At 39.9% G+C, this 19,348-nt stretch overlaps 1 protein-coding gene across 15 annotated transcripts in view; it reads right to left on the bottom strand.

Annotated features, from left to right (window-relative positions):
- KLHL31 (kelch like family member 31) overlaps window positions 1–19,348 on the bottom strand; it is a 143,741-nt gene that overhangs the window by 22,255 nt on the left and 102,138 nt on the right. For 11 of the 15 annotated variants that reach the window (XM_077903622.1, XM_077903623.1, XM_077903621.1 and 8 more), the window contains one exon: window positions 15,070–15,148. The exons of 3 other annotated variants lie outside the window; for them this stretch is intronic. The gene's annotated coding sequence lies outside the window, so the exon portion shown is untranslated. Of the gene's footprint in view, window positions 1–1,114; window positions 1,384–15,069; window positions 15,149–19,348 lie in introns of those variants that run through there. One more of the 15 variants, XM_077903620.1, reaches the window with a different exon arrangement.

Below are 19,348 nucleotides of genomic sequence, written 5' to 3'. Positions count from 1 at the left end.
CTGAGAATGGTGCAGACAAGGAATGGTGACATAATTCTACTCTCTTTGAGGAGCGGGCAAGTCCCTGTGAAAGAATTACACTGGAAGGAAGCTCCTCCTGGCCCGACACAGCGCTCAGATGAAAATCTCCTACAGCTGATTATAGAAAAGAATTGTCACTTTATATTTGAGAACATTCTCTTTTCTGCTGCCTTCCACCCTTGCCTCCTGGGAGAGACTCTACACAGGGCAAGCTGAAAAGCCATGTGTGCTAAAGTGTCACTGTCACTCTTATGCCAGAATGAGCTGGGATCCCAGAATGTGTCCTTGCCAAAGGGGCGAATCAGCTGCGCCCTCCCCCTATCCTGTCACATTCCAGTCCCTGCATCTGTCCCAGCTCATCAGCACTGATGCCAGGAATAGAAACACTCCAGCTTCTGCTGCTTTGCCATTTTAAGTTAAGTCCAAGTCGAGGGGGGTTTTCCACTGCACCGTTTCACTCCTAATGTAAAACGTAGGTCGGGATAGCCATGGGCGCACACTGAGAACCAAAACTCGTTTTATGGGTAAATCAAAAATGTGTTCTCTTTCTAGGGGGAGGTTCTATTTTACCAATAGGAGTATTCCTGGGAACTCAAGGAGTTCTCTGATTTTTGTGCCACCAAGTGAGTTGAGATTGATTGTATTTCATCCAAACGTATCAAGTAGTAATTGTTTGACATGGTTCCTGATACAAATGAAGATGGAATTCTAAACCTTGTGAACAAAACCTACGAATTTTACTTTGTCCCTCCTTTTATCTATAGAGGAAGAAAGACATACATTAGGCTCTAGAGACTTAAAATTATTCGTGGAAATAAAAAACTATTTTACTTTTCGAAGGCATCCCCCTGTGTGTTTCTATTACTATGATATTCTCCTGATCTATAGCATTCCTTACACTTCAAGAAAATGTATTCTGGCTCCCAATTTCAAATCTAGAACGTGAGCAATGTGGCCCCGCTACGGACTGCCTCAGTGATATAGTTCCACTACCATGAGCACACAGACACCTCCACCCTCTCCCACCCACAGACCCATATGCACCCTAGAATCTAGAAGACAGGAATTGGAGAACATGGCCCCAGCTCCTTACCCTCCCGTGTGAAGTGGCGTCTGGATGTGTGATGATGAGTTTTCAGCAGGAGGCTCCTCTTGGGAGGCAATCTGTGTTGAGAGAGACAGCGAGGGAGAAGAAGGAAAATGCAGTGGGGAGCCACCAGCAGCCACCTGATGAGTCCCCAGCAGAAGCAATTTTTAGAGTGACCCTTGGCCGTCCAACTGCATAAAGCAACAGAGCCTGCCACGGAGCAGGCTCTCCCTCTTTGGCCTTCAACTCCAGGTCTCTTGGGGAAGAGGCGGAGCTCTGGTTGGTGGAGAGGGTTGGGTTTCTTGACATGCCCAGTTGTTTAAAAAAAAAAAAAAAAGAGTCCAGAGTCAGTTACCCTGAGTGTGAGGAAAGAAAATTAATTAGGTAGGAATTTAATTGTTGGAAGTAGGGATTGCAGGGTACATACTCCGTAAGAAGAAGGGAAGGATGTGACTAAAAAATTAGCTTCTAAAAGGTAAATAGCCTGGTCACCTCAGGTCCTCTGAAAAGATCCAGTTTATAAATAGGCTGTTCTTTAGAAGAGGAGCACATGTTTAGGAGGACAAGGTGTTGTCTTTGATACCTCACATGTGGCATCAAAATAATAAGAGTCATGCTATAGTTTAACAGAGTGAGTTTTGCGACCACTCCTTGACTCTCCAGTGACCCACAGGGAGGTCTGAGACTAACACACACTCTAGCACACATGCAGGGGTCGAAACATCTACTTTTGCAACACTTCATGTGAAAACAGAATAATCAGAGGATTTCAATTGATCACAAGTTTTCAAAAGACACCAAGGGTGTGAAATGGCTGCTAAGAGTTCATGTGATATTAAGCTGCAATAGAAAAATCGATCGTGGAAAATTAATATTCTAATTATTCACCATTAGTCAGATGATGTGGTAGGCATTGCTTTGCCCATTGGCACACTAGGAAATTGCTCTGCATCCTGAAGGAGATTGCTGGAATGAAGAGAACTTCAGAAGCTGTGCATATTGGGACTATCTGAAGAAAAGTACCAAGAGAAGACTTAGGATAGATGAAGCTCCCATGGAAAGCGTATTCAGGGTTTTTGTGCAACAAGGAGATTCAGTTAAAAATTTTATAGCCTATGATGGCTAATTTTGGGCCCAGTGGGTGGAAATTCCAGGGAAATATGTATTAAAAATAAGGAAAGAAAACTCTGATAACAACTGGGTTTTAATGTTGAAAACGGGTCCTAATGATGAAGTCAGTTCCTTATGAGTGGAAGTGAGGAGGTAAAAGAAGCTATAGGACTGGGTGATGTAGAAGGGACTCTCCCACTGGCTGGGCACTTGCACTGGATCATCTCTGATATCTTTCCAACTCTGAGACTCTATGATCCCATATGTATTGGCCTCTAGTTCTCCCACACCTCTCAGCTCACTGGTTAGCATCTTAGTTACCACTTAAACTTAAATTCCATTCAGCTTTTTAGCAGGGGAAGCTATTTTGATTTTTTTTAAAAAAACTTCGTTTTCACCCATAGATCTCTAACTTCAAATGTGTCAGAAGCAAATCAAAGAAGTTCTTTATTCTATAGTTTCCACAAACCTAACAGAGGACCACTCCCAAGTGATCCTGAGTGTTTCCACCACCTTGATTCCAGTCAAGGACCAAGATGTTCAACTCTCTTGTTAGTAGTAATGATAAAAATCAGCTTTACATCAGTGTTTATGATAATGATTATATGATTATGGAAAGGTCCTTCAAGAAGTAAGCAGAAATTACCTGGGAACCTTGTTAAAAATCAATTTTGATAAGGTAGGTCTGGGGTCGAGCCTGGGTTTCTGCTTTTCTTTATTTTTTTTTTTTTTTTTTTTTTTTTTTTTTTTTTTTTTTTTTTTTTTTTTTTTGGTTTCTGCTTTTCTAACAAGCTCACAGGTAATGCTGATATTGCTAGTCTAAAGACCACACCTGGAGGAGCAAGGATTTAAAATGCTTTGGCTACCTAACACCTGAAGGAAAACGGTTTGTTAATAAGGCAATAAAATCCATTCTTTCAGAGCACATTCAACGTTCTAATACCAAATCTATAATTCTATTGGGAAGAAGGCTACAACCTTTCTTTCTTTGCCCTGTTCAAATGGAACAGCCCTCTTTCTAATCCCAGCCCCTGTACTGGTACTTTGGGTTACAGACATAACCACCTGTTCAGGAACCTTGATGTATCAGTTCATCCTACTCTCTTATTACCCAAAACCCCCACCCCCATCTCTGCTAGTCAATTTCTACCTCTGTTTGATGGACACAAACTCTTTTATTTTAAACAAGTGCAACAAAACAAAGCTTTCAGTTTCGTCCATCTTCCCCTTCAGATAATGCTGTATTTCTCTCCACTTCTTCAAAGGCAACTTCTCAGATGTATTGTTTATATCTGTAGCCTCTGTCATGTTTCTTCCCATTTTCTCCTCAAATCAATCCAACTAAGCTTCCTTGTTTGCCCTTCTACTGTTTGTGTCAAAGTCATAAATAACCCTGAGTCACCTAGTTTTTTGGATATTTGCCAGTGCCTGACCTTTCTGAATTACTTCACACAGTTGACTAATCACTTCTACTACTATTCTTTTCCTATTAGTCTTTATTTTTCTCCAATTGCTCTGGTTATTTCTTCTCATTCTCCTTTTCTAGAAGAAGATTTTCTATGCAACTCTTGAAGGATAAGGGACTTCAGAGCTGTCCTAGACTCTCCTCAATTCTCAAAGCTGCATTTGGCAGATGAGCTCATACAGCCTTAAGTATCTCATAGGATACTTAAAATTCATTATTTCCAAGGCTTAAGTCATTTTTTCCCTTAAAATATGCTCTTTCTACAATATTCCCTTCGGTGGTATACAAGCCATCACTCATGTAGTTCTTTAAAGGGTGAACTTGGGATCATCATTTGCTTCTTCTTCACCACCCTGCACCTCTGTCTCCTAATCTCATTCACCATGTTCTTTTATTACATAACTGTAATATCTTTCCCACTGCTACCATGCTGATCCCAGCTATGATTACCTCTCACCTGGACCATTGTGAAATCCCCTGAAATGTTCTTCCTGTGTCTACTTGGGCTTCTTTCCAACCCTGTTCTTCACACAATGTAGCCAAAGTGATATTTTCAAATCTCACCATGTAACTTCCCTGCAGAAAATTCAATAGCTTTCCATTTCCTCAGGATAAAGTCCTAAATCCTTTTCTGGATAACTGTGCCTTTCAGCCACCTTATCTGTGTTTTCCTCTATGATATCTTCATGCTTCAGCAAAACCAGCCCTCTCCAAGTAACTCAAATATACAATAATCTCTTACCTGCCTTAAAGTAATTATACTGCTTCCAAGATGCTATTTCCCTTTCCACTTCACATTCAACAACCTGTCACTGAACTTAAGTACCATAAACATCAAAAGCTAGCAGGTACTTATTCTGTATCAGGTATCTGTGGTAGGTAGCTTCTAAGATGACTCCTACATGATCTTTGTCCCCTGGGATTCATAGCAGTAAATAATCTCTTAACTTTCAGTAACTTACTTATAAACAATAGAATACCTTAAAATTGAAGGGATATGATTACTATGACTCGATTACAAAAGATCCCAACTTCCACCCTAAGAGCAAATGTTCTCCTTTGATGGATTTAATGAAGCTCAGTGTCACACCTGAAATACCCAGGCAAGAAACAGCCAGCTAGGAAATGAAGGCCTTAGTCCAGTATCCCTCAAACCTGTGGGATCCTGCCAACCACCCCTGCATGAACTTGCAAGTGGATCCTTGATCCTTCCTCAGTTGAATGTTCAGATGAGACCTCAACCCTGGTGAACATCCTGACAAAGCACCAGAAGGTGGATAACACTGTTGCTGCCACCCCTGGTCAAGCCATTGGCTTGGAGATCAAGCACTGTATTGTTTGCCAAAGCTCAAGAGAGAGCTTCAATTAAAATCAAGGAGGACAAAACTACTAAGGATTAGCTTTGCCCTACTGTCGCCCTTGTTTCTGACATCATGGGTGGCATCCCTGGGTGGCGCAGCGGTTTGGTGCATGCACTGATGTTGTCTTTTTAACACATCAAATATCTGTCAGTTCAAATGTGTCATACATGGTGTTTGTGGCTTTGGCTGACATGAAGCTGTCTTGTGAGGTTTGCTTATCAACTAATGACTCAGAAATCAAATTGTGCAGTACTTTGTGTGGTACTTGGATTTCATGAAAGAAAGACCCTCGTTGAGTTCTGCTTTGGTCCTGACCTACTGAAACTGTGAGATAATAAATGGATATTGCTTTAAGCTGCTAATTTATGCAGTAATAGTAACTAATACAGTACCCTTCTATGTGCTTTTCATGTATAAGCTAATATAATACAATATTTTTATCATATAGGATTCACCTTTTGTAAGTAAAAAAACTGAAGAATGGATGCCCGGATGGCTTAGCAGTTGAGCATCTGCCTTTGGCTCAGGGCATGATCCTGGGATCCAGGGTCGAGTTCCGCATTGGGTTCCCTGCAGGGAACCTGTTTCTCTCTCTGCCTATGTTTTTACCTCTCGCTCTGTATCTCTCATGAATATATATATATATATATATATATATATTTTTTTTTTTTTTTTTTTTTTTAAGAAAACCAAAGGCTTTTTGACTTCTCTCAGAGCACATGCTGCAAAGGGATGGAGCCAAAATTTGGACCCAGGTTTCAAGGTCTATGCTTTTAACCACTTCATTTTGCACAAAGCAGTGACTGTATCTGATTTGTTTGTAACCATAGTCCCAATCAACAACACAGTGTTTGACATGTATTAGTGATCAATAATTGGTTTATTGATGACTTAAATTTAGAAAATTGTTAAACGAATGTTGAATAAATTTTTTGTTCATGCAAAGGAATTTTAAAAGAGTATTTTCAGTATAACTGTTTCTTTTTGGTCTCAAGGCTTTTTTTTTTTCCATTTTGTGGTATGCAGAAATAGAACAGACTACATGCTAACTGACTGAAAATTAGAGATGCATACCAATAGCATTTTTGCAGAACTAGAACAAGCAATCCTAAAATTTGTATGGAACCACAAAAGACTCTGAATAGCCAAAGCAATCTTGAAAAAGAAAAAGCTAGAAGGATCAGAATCCCAGATTTCATGTTATACTACAAAGTTGTAGTAATCAAAACGGTATGATACTGGCACAAAAATAGATGCATAAATCAATGGAACAGAATAGAAATCCTAGAAAGAAACTCACAATTATATAGCTAATTAATCTTCAAAAAAGGAGGCAAGAATATACAATGGGGAAAAGACAATCTCTTCAACAATATGGTGTTGGGAAAATGGGGCAGCCACATGCAAAATGATGAAACTGGACCACTTACTTACACTGTACACAAAAACAAACTCATAATAGATTAAAGATCTAAATGTGAGGCCTAAAAGCATAAAAATCCTATGCACAGCAGATGCACAGCAGGGACAGCAGGCAGAAAGTTATCTGACATAGGCCATAAAAACATCTTTCTAGGAATGTCTACTGAGACAAGAGAGATAAAAGCAATAATAAACTATTGGGACTATATCAAAATAGAAAGCTTCTGCACAGCACAGGAAATAACAAAACAAAGAGGCAATCTCCTGAATGGGAGAAGAGATTGCAAATGACATATCCAAGGGTTAGTATCCAAAATATATAAATAACTGATACAACTCAACACCCAAAAAACAAATAGTCCCATTAAAAAATGGATAGAAGACATGAACAGGCATTTCTTCAAAGAAGACATCCAGATGGCCAACGACATATGAAAAGATACTCAACATCACCCATCATCAGAGAAATGCAAATCAAAACCACACTGAGATGTCACCTTACCCTTGTCAGAATGGCTAAAATAAAAAACACAAGAAACTACAGGTGTTGATGAAGATGTGGAGAAAAAGGAATCCTCATACACTGTTAGTGGGAATGCAGACTGGAGCAGCCACTGTGGAATCAGTTTGGAGGATCCTCAAAAAATTAAAAATAGAATAATCATATGATCCAGCAATCTCACTACTGAGTATTTACCTAAAGAATACAAAAACACGGATTCAAAGGGATACATGTACCTCTACATTTATTGCAATATCTGCAATAAACAAATTATGGAAGCAGCCCAAGTGTGCACTGATAGATAAATGGATAAAGAAGAGGCGGTATATGTGTATATGTATATACAACTATATACTCACAATGGAATATTATTCAGCCATAAAAAGAATGAAATCCTGCCCCTTGTAAACAACATAGAGAATATGATGCTAAATGATAAGTCAGTCAAGAGAAAGACAAATACCAGATGATTTCATTCATGTGTGAAATTTAAGAAATAAAACACCTGAACAAAGGGGAAAAGAAAGACAAACCAAACCAAACAAACAAACAAAAACAAAAACAAAAACCCCACACAAAAACAAAAACAAAAAACCCAAACAAACCCCATACCAACAAAAAAAACAAAAACCTAGTCCCTTAACTATAGAGAACAAATAGATGGTTACCAGTTGGGTGGGAGAATGGTTGAACTAGGTGAAGGGGATTAAGAGTACACTTATCGTGATGAAACTAAGTAATATATGGAATTGCTGAATCACTATATTGTACACCTGAAACTAATACACTGTATGTTAAATATACAGGAACTAAAATAAAATTTAAAAAAATTTAAGTGTATTTCAGAGGGCAAAGGAGTGTAATATAAGCCTTATATAAGCCACATATATAACTTCAAATTTTCTAGGAGTTGCATTAGAGAATGGAAAAAGGGAACTGGTAAGATTAATTTTAATAATATATTTTACTGAACTCAATAGATCTATAATGTTTCAATAGACAATCAATCATTATAAAATTATGAGATATTTTACATTCTAAGTAAATACGAAGTCTTCAAAATCTGGTCTTTTATATTTCTGCTACATTTTAAGTGCTGAAATTTGGATTTGCCCTATTTCCAGTGCCCAATAGTTAGTATTGGACCCTGAGTATACGTGCAGTGCAGGTGGAAAGAAAATTTGGAAGAAAGACATAGCCTCTGGGAGTCAACAGAGTATCTCCTATCCCAATTACTCCTGTTGCACACCTGAACCTAGGGCTCTGGAAACTGTTCAAAACAAAAACTGAACTTTAGGGAAAAAAGTTGTCTTAAAAGTTTTTCTTTGAATAGAACCTGGAAAATAAAGCATGACTTGTCATCTTAAACAGTAGCCTGAGAAGGGTTTGAGCATGTGCCTTCATGCTTCTAAAATTTAGGTTGCCTGAAGTATGCAGTTTGATTTCAGGCAGAAGACAGGAAAGTTTAGGGAACAAAATCGATACTTTATGCGTTCCTCCTAGAAGACAAGGATGGAGAATGTTGCACTTTGTATATAGTAAAGGCAGTATTGTAGGTCTTTGGCTGGGGCCAAAAAGGCCAGGAGACAAATAGGCACTGGAAAGTGATGTGGACACTTTTGCTTCCAGCCGGGAGATGGTGGGAGTCTTGAGGGAGAGGGGCTGAGTTACAAGATGTGAGCTACAGTCTGCAGGTGGGGGGCAGGGGAGCCAGTGAGGATGGAGCTGTTTCTGATGGCAGGGTGGCTGAGGGACCTGTAACAACAAAGGTGGTTAATGATCCGTTTTCAGCAGTTTGCATTTCTGCACCATAAATACTCTCCATGGCACAAAAGTTTCAGTAAAGGCTGCAATACATAAATATTCTGGGTGGGCATTTTCAGTGGAAACTGATGAAATGCCACCCAGGTTGGGGCAGAACAAAAATGGGAAGAGAGCTATGGAGATGAGCTGTGAGGGACAGCTCAACAGAGCAGTAACTTGGAGTCAGAGGTGACATACCTGAACCTAGGGCTCTGGGTTATTCCCTGAAATCCTGGCGAGGACATGGAACTTCTCAATGGCTGTGACTTAGAAAGGTTAAGCCAATTTTATTTAAATATCAAAAAGGTTTGGAGATGTCAACTGACAGATGTCTCTCATTTTTATTATGGGAATAGTAATCTTTGACAGAGTTGCTGTTAGTTAGACTCTCTAAAACAAATGGAACAGCAGAGCTAGGAGAGTTCATATGCCAAGAATTTTCAGATAGTAGACATGAAACGTTGTCTTTTCAAAGTGACACAGAGGGATCTAGTTCATGATTTTATTTTTTTGAAGATATTATTTATTTGAGAGAGAGGGGGTGAACATGAGTGGGGGGCAGAGGCAGAGGGAAAGGGAGAAGCAGACTGCCTGCTGAGCAGGGAGCCCCACATGGGCTCAGTTCCAGGACCCTGAGCTTATGACCTGAGCCGGCTCTTAACTGCTTACCGACTGAGCCACCCAGATGCCCCATAGTTCATGATTTTAAACACATAGGTTTTAAGCAGAAAACATTGACTAGGTAAGTTCTTTGAACAGAGGTGTTCAAAGGTCCCATTAATTTCATCCTTTTGGAAAATAAACAAGAGGCCAATCAATGAAGTAAACATTTTCATGGAAACTGCAGCTAATTCATGAATTTGTACAGCCTATCCCAGTAACATCCACAGATGCCAATTGTGCATAGACGGTGCTCAGAATAGTTAAGAAGTTCCTGACGCAAGAGGAGATTTGTGAGCCACATGCTGTGTTGTGACATTTTAAAGGTGGCAGTACTGTTTTGGTATAAAGACACACTTGTAAAGAGAAAAATAAATTCATCGCAAGCACTTCTAAAAATATGACAGTTTTCAAAACTCACAGCCTGCTTCTCCAATGATTGTAAGCGTACAGCCACTGAGGGTTGTTTTTAGATATCAAATAATAAAAATAATCTACATATGAAAGCTGAGGACTAACACCCATCTGGTGTGGCACTATTGCAGAGTCAACCCATCTAAAATGTAGAAGCCTCTTATTCAGGAAAGTGCTTTCCTGGCCACGGTGTTCCTGTGGCCATATTGAGTTAAAACGATATAAGTTTCTTTATTAACAGTGTTGGATGGTGTTTCTCCATCAATTACCTTCTTCTTGTAGACTCCTTCCCTGACCCGTCCACTTCCTCTTCTCCTACCTACCTCCAGGCGATGTTAGGTGACTCCTTCCATGTTCCTGTGATGCCATGGCTATAGCTGTCTCTCATGGCATTTACCACATTATAATAATGTGGTTTTCTCCTCTTTGACCTGGGACATCTTGGAAGAAAAGGTCCTTGCAGTGTCTTTTTATTTTTTTTAAATCTCTATACCCAGTATGATGACTGGTACATGGTCAGTGCTCAGAAAGTTTCTCACTCTAGGAATGACCCATTTGCTTGCATTAATGACCCACTAACTCTGGAATTAAGAAGATTTAAATAAGATTAAGCAAGATGCCAAAGATTAGTTTCTCATTAGTTGCATTGTCAAATTACCTTCAAAAGGTAATTAAAAGACTAAAAGTCCCTTTCACTCAATGCCCTAGATAAGTGATGACCTTGCTCTATCTTTCCTGCTGTGCTCTCCTTTTTCACCCAACCAGCTCTTCCATTAAAATACTTCTTTTCTGCCTCATCATGGTCAGAAGCTCTATCATTATGCAAGATTTAAAGAAATTGAAAGGAGGGATATGATGCCTTTTTGGTTGAGTTTCACCATTTTCATTCCTGCCTCCACCCCCCTTTTAAAAAGACTGGCAATCATAAAATCTTGAGACCATAGTGGCTTATGTTTATGCAAGTTGGGATCAATTATATGTTGTCTTAAAACAGCTTTAAGTTGCAAAAGTTATTTCTGAAAAGAAGAATTTATTAAAATTATCTTCTGAAATTTCGATGGCTATCCCTGGGTCTTCTCCAGCAACACAGTGACTTCATGCCATGTGGAAAACAGATGGAAAGAATAAGATGATCAAACCCCAGATATTATAAGTTCCTTATTCTTCCCCCATAGGAGGTCCCTTCACATCCTCACTCAATGCATTTTCATTCGTCACATATTTCAATCAAGTCAGTTCCAGATGACATGCACAGTGAGAGGTGGCTGATTGATCAGGATGGAGGCCAACTGTTGAAAACTTGGCACAGGAATTCCCAAATCATCCATTCTAGATTATTGAGGGTAGGGGCACTCATTTCTGAGCACCGTTGTGAGGACTTAAGACAATTGTCCTGGGGACCAAATTTGACCTGCCCAAGTGTTTTGTTCGGCCTTTACAGTGTTATTTTTTAATTTTATTGAACTAATATTTTTAAACAAAGGGGTGTCCACAGAATGATATATTGTTCCATAGGACAATTTCCATCAAAAGGTGGTTTCATGAGCAATCACATAGCCTGGCAGTACTGGGCCTGTGCATATACATGGGAACAAGAGCTGAAGCTCAGAGGTGATTGTACCTGGGAGAGAAGGCACATGTCCCCTGTGTGTCACTTCCATTGCCCACATGTGGTTTGCCTGGCACCCATCCTGGCTGGATCTCTCATTTTTGCCTAGTCACTGTAGACAACTGAATTTGCCACGAAGAGCTTCATATCATGGTCCATTTTCTAACTATCAAACCATTTACATTTTTATAGTGACAGGCAATTCTCCATTGTACCAAGAAGATCTTGCCTCTCCCCTCACCTAGAATTAGCTACTTTTATTTGTAAAAAAGCCCAAAGTATGTTCTATAGAACCTTCATTCCAAGTGATGTTAAAATTGGTGTTACAGGGCACCTGAGTGGTTCCATCATTTAAGTGTCTGCCTTTACCTCAGGTCATGATCTCTAGGTCCTGGGATCAAGCCCTGCCTGGGGTTCCCTGCTCAGCTAGGAGTCTGCTTGTCCCTCTCCCTCATCTACTTCCCCCACTCATGCTGTTTCATAAGCTCTCTCTCTCTCAAAAAAAAAAAAAAAAGATCTTTAAAGGAGCATGGTGGCTCAGTCGGTTAGCGTCTGCCTTCAGCTCAGGTCATGATCACAGGGTCCTGGGATTGAGCTCCACATCAGGCTCCCTGCTTAGTGGGGAGTCTGCTTGACTCTTTCCCTCTGCCCCCCCCTCCATTTATGCTCTCTCTCTCTCCACTCAAAGAAAAAATATTTTTAAAAAATCTTTAAAAAATTGGTTTTACATAAAAGAAAAATTTTAGTAGTCAGTATTTTATTCTTTGATCAGCAAAGATAAATTACTGCCTTTTTTCTTTTCTTTTCTTTCTTTTTCTTTCTTTCTTTTCTTTTCTTTTCTTTTCTTTTCTTTTTTTTTTAGTGCAGGATGTCTTAGAGCCCTTAAAAGACTATTGTGCATTGTTGATCTCTATCAGGGGGATAAACATGTAGCCTTTTTTCCTATATATTTGACCACAAAACCTATTTTCATGGGACTACCCTTAGAAAATGCATATAGGAATTCTTAAGGACTTCTAAATTTTATGATGTTGTCTTTTACTGTTTCTGAAAAGTCAACTGGAAACAAGATACTGCAACTTGCTCCAAAATACAGAAATTGTGGCTGGGATGAAACTGGGTTGGAATCCCAGGATCCTATCATCAGTAGTAGTAGCAGGATGTATATGGAGTAAGCATATTGATCTCTAAGTTTGGGGATAAACAGACTTGGTTAAATCCATAGCAGTCGGGGAAGAAAGTGTGATCACCTTGATAAAGGAACAGCGATGTTAATGTAGAATCAATGATAGCAAAATACATTATAATGATAAAAATGGGAGGTGATAAGGAGATTAAGGAGGTAATTAATGGGGGTTTAGCCTTACTTTCATAAAAAGTGAAAGCACGACTTCCTCTGATGTTCTTATTTTACATAATACTATAATATATGTAACACATATTATAAGCATATCCATTATAAAATCAAGCCATATAACGGTTATGGTCTCATTTTTACTTCCTGTCAAAATTAAGTCCTAACAAATGAGAAATTAAAGGGAGGAAAACAAAATTTCCCACTATTATCATTAAATTATCATTATTAAAGACAAGCAGCCTTTTTTTTTTTTAAGATTTTATCTATTTATTCATGAGAGACACAGAGAGAGAGGCAGAGACATGGGCAGAGGGAGAAGTAGGCTCCATGCAGGGAGCCTGATGTGGGACTCTATCCCAGGACACCGGGATCACAACCTGAGCTAAAGGCAGACACTCAACCACTGAACCACCCAGGTGCCCCAAAGACAGGCAGTCTAGTTAGTAAGTCTCCTTTGGTACTCGGAATTTAATGTTAGCTGAAATATGGAGATTAATGTTTTGGGGCTAAGTATCTTCATATTGTTGGGCAACCATCACCACCCTCCATCTCCAGAAATTTTTCATCTTCCAAAGTGGAATCCTATACCCATTAAAAATAACTCCCTATCCTCTCTCCCTCCAGTCCCTGGCAACCACCAATCATTCTCTTCTTGCTTTTTAATGAGTGTATTCTTTTAAAGATGTTCTTTGGGGTAACACCTTTTACCTATCAGGGGGAATTCTGTTCTCAGGAGCTAATGAAGGCAAATAATTATTCATGATATTTTTGGTGAACCAGTAATGCTTTTGTTTCCAAAATGGTTAAGGTTTTATTTATTCACTTGGCCATTCACTCATTCTTTCAACAACAAATTGTTGCATCATGTCAGCCTGGATTTCCCTGAAAGCAGAGCCTGAGACAGGAGGTGTATTTGGGAAGTGATCCCAGGGTGGAGTGAGAAGCCAGGAGGCTGAAAAGAGACCGAGGGAAAGACAGCAGCACAAGGATGCATTGAAAAGTTGGCTAGCACTGTGGCTGGTTGCCCAAGCCCCCTGTACCTCTTGAGAAGCTTTCTGAAGTGGATCTCATAACTGTCCACACAGACCAAGAGTGGTCCCACAGGCATTAACACCATGGCCTATGGATTGTGTATTCTTGTGGGTCAAGTGGGTTCTTCTGGGATTCCACACCTTGGGCTGGAGAAACACTGGGGCAGGAAGAGAGAGCTATATGGGTTGGGCCCAATGAGGTACTGATAGATTATTCCTGCACCATGTAGATGAATGATTGCACAGAACTGGGGGCGGACGTAGTGGCTGGAGCAGGAGGTGAGAATAGGTGAGCTCCATATACACAGGCACTGAACTAGGCATTGGGCTGGAGCGACAACAGTAAGCCAAGAAGGCATGGGCCCTTCCTCCTTGGATGTACAGACACAGATAGGTGGCAGCAAACAGGAGCATCGGGGCAGCTGCAGAACTGTTATGGAACTGTTATGCTGGATACTCATGACTTTAGACGATTATGCATGAGCCATCCAACCACTTGGGAATATTTGCTGGGCACTGTACAAGACAGATGAGTGAACACATGGAGGAACAAGAGGGTATAGGTCCAGCCTCATGAATATGGTGAGGAAGGCCATCACAAACAAAAAGTTCCCACCGGGGATGCCTGAGTGGCTCAGTCAGTTAAGCTTCTGCCTTCAGCTCAGGTCATGATCCCAGGGTCCTGGGACTGAGTCCCGCATTGGGCTCCCAGCGGAGAGTCGACTTCTCCCTCTACCCCTCCCCATTGTTTGTGCTCTCTTGCACTCTCTCACTCTCTCCCCGCCCCCAGGTAAATAAATAAAATCTTTAAAAAAAATAGTAATTCCCACCAAACAATGAACTACCATTATAACAGCTGCTCTGAACAAGAAGTTCATCAGATTTCAAGAGGCATAACAGGGGTTCTGGTAAAGTCAGTTGAATCAGGAAAGGTTGAATGCTTTCTTTATAGAAATGATATTTAATATGAGACCTGAAGGATGATACACTATTATATAAGCATTAATTGGCTATTAAAGCTCTGATGCTCAGAATACCCTGTAAATGATTACCTTTTTTTTTTCAAACTGCTCACAGTCCAATTGTGGACATGTGATGATTATGTAACCAAAAACAGACTAACTAGAATTAGATATAATGGAAACACAGGGAATGAGCCCGAGGAAGCTGGTGACGTTTTGGCATGGGAGACAATATTTGGCATGGTCCTGAAGGATTTGAACGTACCTTCCAGGTGAATCAGGTAGGATTCCATTAGAATGTGTTTCTCCAGTGGGTGGAGGAGATGGCAATGGAGTCATGAATCCTTAAAGAGAATTTCAAGTTTAGCTTTTACTTTTAGGATAATCTTTTTCAAGTTCATTAAGCAAACCTGGATTATCTGTGTGACCCGTCTTACCACTGGGCACCGCTTTACAATTTTACATTTTCAAATGCATTTGTAATCACAGGGTATCAAGAAAACAATGAATTATCTGTTGCCATGCAGGAATTCAGTATGTTGAGAGAGATTCTCATTTTAAGACAAGAAAAAAAAATTACCACCTTTTCACATGAAATATCCTTATATCTAAATGTTGGAGACTAATTTTTTTCAACATTGCCCACGGTAACAAAACCAAAACATATTATTTTGCGACTTCTACTCTGCAGTGTCTTTGGGCGTCAGAGTCATTAACAAGACATCACTATCCGCATAACGGTCACACAGTTTCTCCATAGCTAGAAGGGTTTGAAGGAAAATTGCTTCTTGCAGTACTGACCTTGAAAACTGTAACATACAAGGCTGACCCAACAGGACAAGGGCCCAAAGAAGAACTCAGCAGGAGGGAAGTAGGGGTCTGGCCCCTGGCTTGAACTCATACCAGGGAAGCTAGCTCTGGAGCAGCATGGGAGTGGGGTGACATCCATCAGGACCTGGCCATGCTAGCTTAGTGCTCTGCTTTGGGAAATGTGGTGGAAGGCCACCTCCTCATGGCCCCAGCAACTACATTTTTTCAGCACTGTGTCATCCTACAGGGCTTGGGGCCATGATCTTTTGGTAAAGTTCAAAGTTGTAGCATGGCACATATTAGTAAATATTTGGTCTGACATCTCTTTAATGATTATTCTTTTTTTTTCCTTTTGAAGATTTTATTTATGTATTCACAAGAGATGCAGAGAGAGGCAGAGACATCGGCCGAGGGAGAAGCAGATTGGGGAGCCCGCTGCAGAACTCGATCCCAGGACACTGGGATCACGCCCTGAGCCAAAGGCAGATGCTCAACCAGAGTCACCCAGGTGCCCTTGTGCCCTTTGTCCTAACCTGCTTGCCCTGGACCCAACCCTAGAGGGGATGAAAATACAGCTAGTAAGGGAGGCATTGAAAGAGGAAAGACATTCACCAGCCCTAATGGTCCCTGTGCCCCGACTCCCAAGATTTCATTCTTAGCCTAAATCAAGCCTCAGGGAAGGGGGGGGGGTGGAAATCAGAATTTTATGATTACACTAAAGTGATTATTTTAATTACTAAAACAAGTGTTTCCTTAAGACCAAAGGTGATCTCAGGACACTTCACATCCAGAGAGACTGGGAGAGCTGCTCGAGACTTGATATAAGGATAGGGAAAGAATCAGCAGACTCAGTGGGTACAAAGGAGAGGCTGTGGCAGAGACAATTTTTCTTTGGGCCCTGCTGAGTGCCAAGCCTTCTGTGATTAGGCCACAAGGGAAATCTTTCAGAGAGATGCCTATCCATACCAGAAACACTTTATTTTAACATATAAATAAATACTCATCCCCAATCTGTTGACCTAGCCAAATCCTCTGTGTGAGCACAGGTGGATGGATCCTCCTTAAACTAACCCACTAAATATCAGCTGTGAATTCGATTTTGATTTCCTTACTTGGACTGAACATTTTACAAACCTTGCAAACCAACTTGAATCTACCTATACAGGTATGTGATTTCTTTTGTCTTCTGCAGTTGTCTCACCCACACCCATTTTTAGACACTTGCATTTATTGGGTCTTTTGAAAGCCTCCAATTTAGTGTTTCATAGAAACAGTTTTCTTTTTGGGTTCATATTTCATTGGTTTACGTAATATTTAATTAAATCATGTAATTCAGTAACAAGTACTATTGGCATAAACAGGTTTGGGAACACACCCAGCAGCCTCTTGGTAAACACACGGTTGAAACTGTAAGAGCAGAAGCACACAGGTGAGCTGGAGAGTAGCCTCTAGCTTGTGTGTCCCGGACGTGGATCTGTACATCTCAGAGACAGAATGGAGAAGCACAGGATTTTCTGGTGAGTTGGTAAGTAGAGGTCTATGGGTGAGCCATCCACTTTCAAGGGGCAACGCTGGAAGTGACCAGCACTAAAAAAGTTACCATTCAATGAATCCTGGCTATGTGCCTGTTGGGCCCCTGAGCATGTTATACACAGCTTATTTGGCTTTCACAGATACTATCTTCCTATATTTTACAGTTGAGGAAAGTGGAGTTTTATGGACATTAAGTAATTTACTCTGAGTCAATAAATGGAATAGTCGGCATATCTCTACGTGATGTGCAAATGAATCAGCTGGGGGATGTGGTTTAAGATGCATATTTTGATGGAGTGGGTCTGGGGTGGGCCTGAGAGTCTGCATTTCTAACAAGTTCTCAGATACCGTTGACACTCCTGGTCTGCAGTCCACGCTCTGGGTCCCGCAGTTCTACCCCAGAGATTCTGACTTACTTGTACTGAGATAGAACCAATTCATCATTGTTTCCTAAAAGCTTTCCAGGACACTTTTATATACAGAGTAGAGGCGATGAGTAGCTTGGACCCCAGTGAGAGCAGGAGAGTTGGAGACATAGACTGATAGTTAATTTTGAATATTTCAGCCAAATTGAGTGTTTTAAAAAGACAAGAGTAATAAAATCTGAAACAATCTAAAAGTTTATAAAATCAAAGTGAAAAATCCCCATTCTCCACATAATATAAAGATTTTTTTTAAATCGAATTAAGCTATCCTTGCACACATTTATGCGAGAGTTTTTTGACATTACTATGTCATCAGCTTCTTCCATCATCGGTACATGCAGAGCTATTTCATCCTGCATTGTATCCTCTAGCATGGGTAAACTAGACTTCATCTCACTGATCTCTCACAGGTGTTCAGTCAATTCTAATTTTTCAGGTTTTTTTTTAAGATTTTATTTATTTATTTGAGAGAGAGAGAGAGAAAGAGAGAGCATGAGCAGCGAGGAGGGGCAGAGGGAAAGGGAGAAGCAGACTCCCTTCTGAGCAGGGAACCCAACTGCAGGAGGGCTCAATTCCAGGACCCCGGGATGATGACCTGAGCTGAAGGCAGATGCTTAATCAACTGAGTCACTCAGGTGCCCCTAATTTTTCAGCTTTATAGATAACACTTTGGGCACAAATCCATGGGTATGTGTGCAGATTGTTTTGTGGGATGGACCTCTAGATGTGGAATTATTGGGTTATTTAAATATTTATTCTCAAATAGACCTCCCCAAAGCTCATCACATTACATTCCCCTGTGTAGAAATGCCTTTTCCCCACCACCTTGCAACTACTGGGCATGATCAATCTTTTCAGTATTAACCAATCTAATGTCTGAAAAATGGCTCTCAATAATGCTTTAGTCTATATGTCATGATGAATACATGAGGATGAGTGTCTTTTAATATATTTATCAGACTTAAGTATTTCTCCTTTGGATTTACCCCTTTAACTCTTTGGTTGCTTACCTTTTTATATGAATCTTTTGTCTACTATTTATGCTATAATTTTCTTTCATGACTTGCAAGATTTATTTTTGTTTAAGAAAGATTTCCTCATCCCAAGATTATAAAAGAGATCTCTGTTTTTTCCATCTACTTACTTGGATAGATTTGTCATTCATTAATCCATCTGGTCATTGGTCAATATGAAAAATATGTATTTTACTTACAACTTGAAGTACATACAACTCTTACTTGGTTTCTTTTACTTCCAGAATACCATTCTCAGCACTATTTGTGGAGCATTGTCACTCCTGGATTTGAAATACCCCCGGATCATGTAATCCATCCCACACATGCAACCTGGTCTCCTCCTTAACATCTCTTTCTTTTTCTCTGTGACTACCCAAAGATGTTATAATTTCTGCAGCTTTATAGGACTCTTAGAAAGATAAATCTTTTCTTAGTTTCAAGTTATTTTAGTTTTTCTTCTTTTTAAAAATACATTTCTTCTCTACTTTTTCCAGAGGAATTTGGAATTCCCACATCATTTTCTAAAGCGAAGCCTATTTGGATTTTTTTTAACTGAAATTGTCTTTTAATACACTAATGTGGATTTTTATGGTATTTTTAGAGTACTTAGTGTCTCACACAGAAACAAGGTATGTCTGTCCATTGATGTACATATATCAATACATTATATATATATATATATATATATATATATATATATATATATAGTATTTTCTTCACAAAAATAGCTCTTGCAATTTTTCATTCAGTTTATTCCTGG

Source organism: Canis aureus, chromosome 7, assembly GCF_053574225.1.
Source record: "Canis aureus isolate CA01 chromosome 7, VMU_Caureus_v.1.0, whole genome shotgun sequence".
In the NCBI taxonomy this organism is placed as follows: domain Eukaryota; kingdom Metazoa; phylum Chordata; class Mammalia; order Carnivora; family Canidae; genus Canis; species Canis aureus.
This window is presented reverse-complemented; position numbering and strand designations above follow the sequence as displayed.